Source organism: Nicotiana sylvestris, chromosome 7, assembly GCF_000393655.2.
Source record: "Nicotiana sylvestris chromosome 7, ASM39365v2, whole genome shotgun sequence".
In the NCBI taxonomy this organism is placed as follows: domain Eukaryota; kingdom Viridiplantae; phylum Streptophyta; class Magnoliopsida; order Solanales; family Solanaceae; genus Nicotiana; species Nicotiana sylvestris.
This window is the reverse complement of record NC_091063.1, coordinates 13,278,570-13,284,487: the sequence shown is the minus strand read 5'-3', so window position 1 is coordinate 13,284,487 and position 5,918 is coordinate 13,278,570.

The window sequence follows — 5,918 nt, the reverse complement described above, 5'->3', positions numbered from 1 at the left end:
AAATTTATGAATATTCTAAAAGAAATTCTTTTTTTTCTTTCTTTAAAAAAAATACTTCACTTTATACTTTGGGAGTTCCAACTATCCTGACTTAATTCTGTCTCAGTCACCGTGTGATCGGCACGGGTTCGATCCCAACCTGATCGAATAGGCCCAATCCACGAGGTGTCACTCGCTTCATGGTTCTCAGCGCTCATGTATCATACCTTAGCATGGCTAAGTAAATTCTCAGCAACGAGACCCTCGGCTCGTATGCTCCCTACATTGGCACAAGTAGTTTCAGGAAGTCAACGCCTTGGTCAGGACCCTCGGCCTGGACGATGACCCCTTCTCAGAATAAAGGATACTCCCCAAAAATCTTTTCTTTCTAAAACTTCTTCTTGTGACTTTTCAAGTCTAAATCTTTTCTTTATAGAACATTATGTACATGCTCATATTGGTGTCCTTAAATGTAAAGCATGACATAAGAATGAAATAAACATATAAAAATATTTCCAAAGATTCTTTCTTCTTCATAATTTTCAACATGAAAATAGCATATAAGAACAACACAAAAATCTGAAAATTTAAGCACATATAGCATAATAGATCATCTAAACTTTTGCTAGAACAATTCTAAATTAATGGGTACTCACTCGCTCTAATTAAATAAAGATAAACTCTTTTAAGCAATTCATCAAACACCTTGTATGTGTGCTTTTGTGAGTTAAACCACTTTAGTAAAGGGTTATGTCAACTCACCTCAAAACTTCTCGAGCCAATACGTAGACTCCAATCCAATTTATATCCTCAAACAATTGATTCTACAACAACCAGTGTATTTTAATTAATTTCAAGTACTACACCTAATTATGAAATTTATTGATGATATAGAGGAAGAAGGGAATTAGCTATTCAATCTTACCTATTACTACTGTAGGGTAATTGATAATAGGGGATTTTACATACCTGAGTTCAAAAATTAGCGACTTGTAAAGAAAACTAAACTTCGCGTTACCTGCGGGAGTATTGAGCAGCAAGACTCTGTCTTACGATTCTGCGTTTGTGCGTGAACGAGGGCCCTTTTTTTTAACTCAGCGTTTCAGCGTATTCTGTTTCTTAGTCCTAAAACCTTTTTACTTCTTTTGCAGTCCATAACCCTTTATGGGTTAGGACTTGTTTTCACGTTTTCCTTTTCTTTATTTGTTTTCTCATTTCTTTTCTTTTCTTTCTTTTTTTTTTTTTGGTTTTAACTTAACTAGTATTAACTTATATATACTTTTAATATTTAATAATAACAAAATTATTAATATTCTCCTAATTGTACATCCAACTACTTAAGTGTATATATCTATATGTTTTCACTATAGGCAAGAAAAAATAATAATAATAATTTTATTCTATAAATAGCGTGTTTCGAATTTTTATTTTTTTTATAAATTTGAGAAGTGTTTCAATCTTCCCTCCTTAAAAACATTCGTCCTCGAATGTTACTAGGGTCTTATTCTTAAGCTAACAATCATACCTTAGGTCCTTGAACCTCTTAAATTTTCTTGGCACTACTAACTCTTTCAAGGGACTCAAAATTTTGGCTAACTCCCTAAATTTTCAAAAATTTCGGCAGAGTTTCCCTTGTAAATTGGACTATCCAAAAAAATATCTCTGTCACAAATACCACAAATACACCAACAACAACCAAATATACCATAACAGGCCATTCATAGGCATCATACACAGCTCATAAATTAAATACTCACACTCCAGCAAAGAGGTACCACAATAACTCACAAGAATCTAAGGTACAACAACTTTAGCACAAGTAAATCACTTTAATGAATTAAATATACTACGACATAAACTAAATTACTACAACAACTACATATAATCTAGGAATGACAGAAACACTTGCTAACTTGTATTTAATAAATGAAATATAAATGTCAAACCAAACTTAGGTTCACATACCTTTTTCCTCAAATAAATATGGATATTTCTTTCTCATATCTTCCTCGACCTCCCATGTAGCCTCTTTTGAATCATGATTACTCCATAAAACTTTTACCGATGCTAAATCTTTTGTTCTCAACTTTCTTACTTGCCTATTGAGAATTTCTATAGGTACCTCTTCATAAGTCAAGCCTTCTTTAATTTCTATAGTATCGGCAGGTATTATATGCGACTCATCATGAATGTACTTTCTAAGCATAGACACATGAAAGACGGGATGAACAGAGGACAACTCAACGGGTAGCGCTAGCTTATAAGCCACATTTCCTTTCTTTTCTAGAATTTCATAAGGTCCGATAAATCTAGGGCTAAGTTTCCCTTTCTTACCAAACCTCATAACTCCTTTCATCGGTGAAACTTTCAAAAACACCTTATCACCAACCATGAACTCTAAATCACGATGCCTCTTGTCAGAATAAGACTTTTAACGACTCTGAGCCATTTTAAGTCTTTCTCTAATTAGCTGAACTTTTTCCAAGGCCTCACAAACAAACTCTGGAACAATCAACGGCACCTCTGCTGGTTCAAACCAACCCACTGGAGACCTACATCTCTGCCCATACAATGCCTCATAGGGAGCCATACCAATGCTGGCCTGATAGTTGTTATTGTAAGCAAATTCTATAAGTGGCAAGTGATCATCCCAATTACCTCCAAAATCTATAACACACGCACGTAGCATATCTTCGAGAGTCTAAATGGTCCTTTCTGCCTGGCCATCGGTTTGTGGATGAAAAGCAATGCTTAAATTGACCTTGGTACCTAATCTTTTCTGAAATGCCTGCCAAAAATGTGCCATGAACTGAGGGCCTCTATCTGATATGATTGAAACTGGAGTACCATGCAATCGGACTATTTCTTTGATGTACAACTGCGCATACTGCTCTGCAGAATCTGTCGTCTTTACTGGTAGGAAATGTGTGGACTTTGTCAGTCGGTCTACAATCCCAGATTGAATCATGCTTACGGTATGTGCGAGGTAGACCTACTACGAAATCCATATTAATCATCTCCCATTTCCACTATGGTATCTCTATGCCTTGAGCTAGGCCACCAGGCCTCTGATGCTCGGCTTTGACTTGCTGGCAATTTAAACATTTAGCCACATGATCTGCTACTTGTTTCTTCATGCCTTTCCACCAATACAACTCTTTCAAATCTAGATACATTTTGGTAGCACCTGGGTGGATAGAGTACCTCGAACTGTGAGCTTCCTCCATTGTAGCCTTCCTAAGACCACCTACATCAGGCACACATAACCGATCATTCAACTTCAAAACTCTATCACTTCCTAGAGTGAAAGCAGTGATTTCTTTGTTTCTGACTCCTTCTTTTAATTTCACTAAGTACGGATCTTCGTCTTGCTTAGCCTTAACATGCACAACAAGGGAGGATTGCACTAAGGCATAAGCAGTTATATCTCCTTCTTCGGTCTCATCCAATCTAATTCCATCATTTGCTAGTTTTTGAATTTCTCGACCCAAAGATCGCCTTTGTTCTGCAAGATGGGCCAAAACGCCCATTGACTTCCTACTAAGTGCATCTGCTACCACATTAGCTTTGCCCGGGGGATAAAGGATATTGATTTCATAATCTTTCAATAGCTCGAGCCACCTTCTCTGTCTCAAATTTAGTTCTTTTTGCTTGAAAATGTACTGGAGGCTTTTGTGGTCTGTAAACACTTCAGAATGCTCGCCATAAAGGTAATGTCGCCATATCTTTAATGCAAACACCACTGCTGCGAGCTCTAAGTCGTGTGTGGGGTAGTTCTTTTCATGATTTTTTAACTGCCTGGAAGCATAAGCAATAACTTTTCCATTTTGTATAAGAACACAACCAAGGCCCACTCTGGAGGCATCATAATACACTGTGAACCCACCCGAACCTGTCGGCAAGGTTAGTACAGGTGCAGTGGTCAACCTCTTCTTTAACTCTTGAAAACTCTGCTCACAAGCATCTGACCATTGGAACTTAACTGCTTTCTGAGTCAACTTAGTTAATGGAGCTGCAAGTAAGGAAAACCCCTCTACAAACCTTCTATAGTAGCCAGCTAACCCCAAGAAACTCCTGACTTCGGTTGGCGTTGTCGGCCTAGGCCAGTTCTTGACTGCTTCTGTCTTCTGAGGGTCTACTTTTATTCCTTCACTAGATACCACATGGCCTAAGAATTCCACTGACTGCAACCAGAACTCACATTTTGAAAACTTGGCATAAAGCTCATTCTCCTTCAAGATCTGCAAGGCTATTCTGAGGTGTTCTTCATGATCTTCCTTGCTCTTAGAGTACACCAAAATATCATCTATAAACACAATAATAAAGGTATCCAGGAATGGCTTGAGAACTCTATTCATGAGGTCCATGAATGCAGCTGGAGCATTTGTCAACCCGAAGGACATCACTAGAAATTCATAAGGCTGTTTTAGATATATCCTCTTTTCTGATTCTCAACTGATGGTACCCCGACCTCAAGTCTATTTTTGAAAAGTACTTTGCACCCTGAAGTTGATCAAATAAATCATCAATTCTTGGTAGTGGGTACTTGTTTTTAATGGTAACTTTATTCAACTGCCGATAGTCGACACACATTCTGAGAGACCCATCTTCTTCTTTACAAATAGGACCGGGGCACCCCACGGTGAAACACTCGGTCTGATGAAACCCTTGTCAAGAAGGTCTTTCAACTGTTCTCTCAACTCATTAAGTTCTGCTGGAGCCATCCTATAAGGAGGTATAGATATGGGCTGAGTGTCTGGCTGAGATCAATGCCGAAGTCTATGATTCTTTCGGGAGGAAGTCCGGGAAGGTCATCTGGGAAAACTTCTGGAAATTCTCTAACAATTGGCATTGACTGAAGAGCTGGTGGTTCTTATTCTGGATTAATAATGTGAGCCAAATAGGTGAGACGCCCCTTACCGATCATTCGTTGTGCCTTAAGGTAAGAAATAAACTTACCTACAAGCGATGCTGAACTACCCTTCCACTCTAAGACTTCTTCATTTGGAAATTGGAACCTGACTATCTTAGCATGACAATCTAACATGGCATAGCAGGAAGACAACCAATCCATACCCATGATCACATCAAAATCCACCATTTCTAACTCTATGAGATCGGCTTTGGTGTTGCGACCTTGGACTGAAACTATACAACCTCTATAGACTCTGGTGACTTTCATTGACTCGCCAACTAGAGTAGATACTAGGAATGGCTCACTAAGTTGTTCAGGTTCTAGTCCGAGGTTAATTGCAAAGTATGGAGTCACATATGAAAATGTTGAACCTGGATTCATTATGGCATAAGCATTATGTGAGCAGACTAAAAGTATACCTGTAATAACTTCTGTAGATACCTCTGCACTCTGACGATCAAGTGTAGCAAACAAACGGCGTTGTCCCCCTCCCTGAGTAGCTCGGTCTGCACCTCTGCCTGCTCCATGCCCGATCTGATTATGAGAACCACGAGCCTGAGGTGGTGCAACTGCAGTAGCTGAGGAACTAGAAGGACGAGTTGGTCCACCACTGAGATTACGTCGCAACTTTGGGCAGTTGGCCTTTATATGACCAATGTCTCCACAATGGTAGCAACCATGAAACCCGAGCTTGCACTGACCTGAATGTTGCCGCTTACATGTTCCACAAAGACTTTGCTGGTGTGAATGTTGCTCAGCATGATTCCGGCTATGTGAGGATGATGTCCTAAAATTCTGATTCTGGCAAGACTGATTTCCATTACTCTGAGTACGTCTGAAGAAAGACCCACCACCTGACTGATGACTGAACTGAGCTGGTGCTAATGACTCCTTATTAGAGGAATCCCTTCCACCTCCGCTGGATGTACCATTAAACCTTCCCATTGTACGGGCTTTCTTGTTAAGCTCTTTTTCTTCTCTCCTTAGTTGTCTGTCTTTCTCTAAGTGCTTGGCAAATCCCACA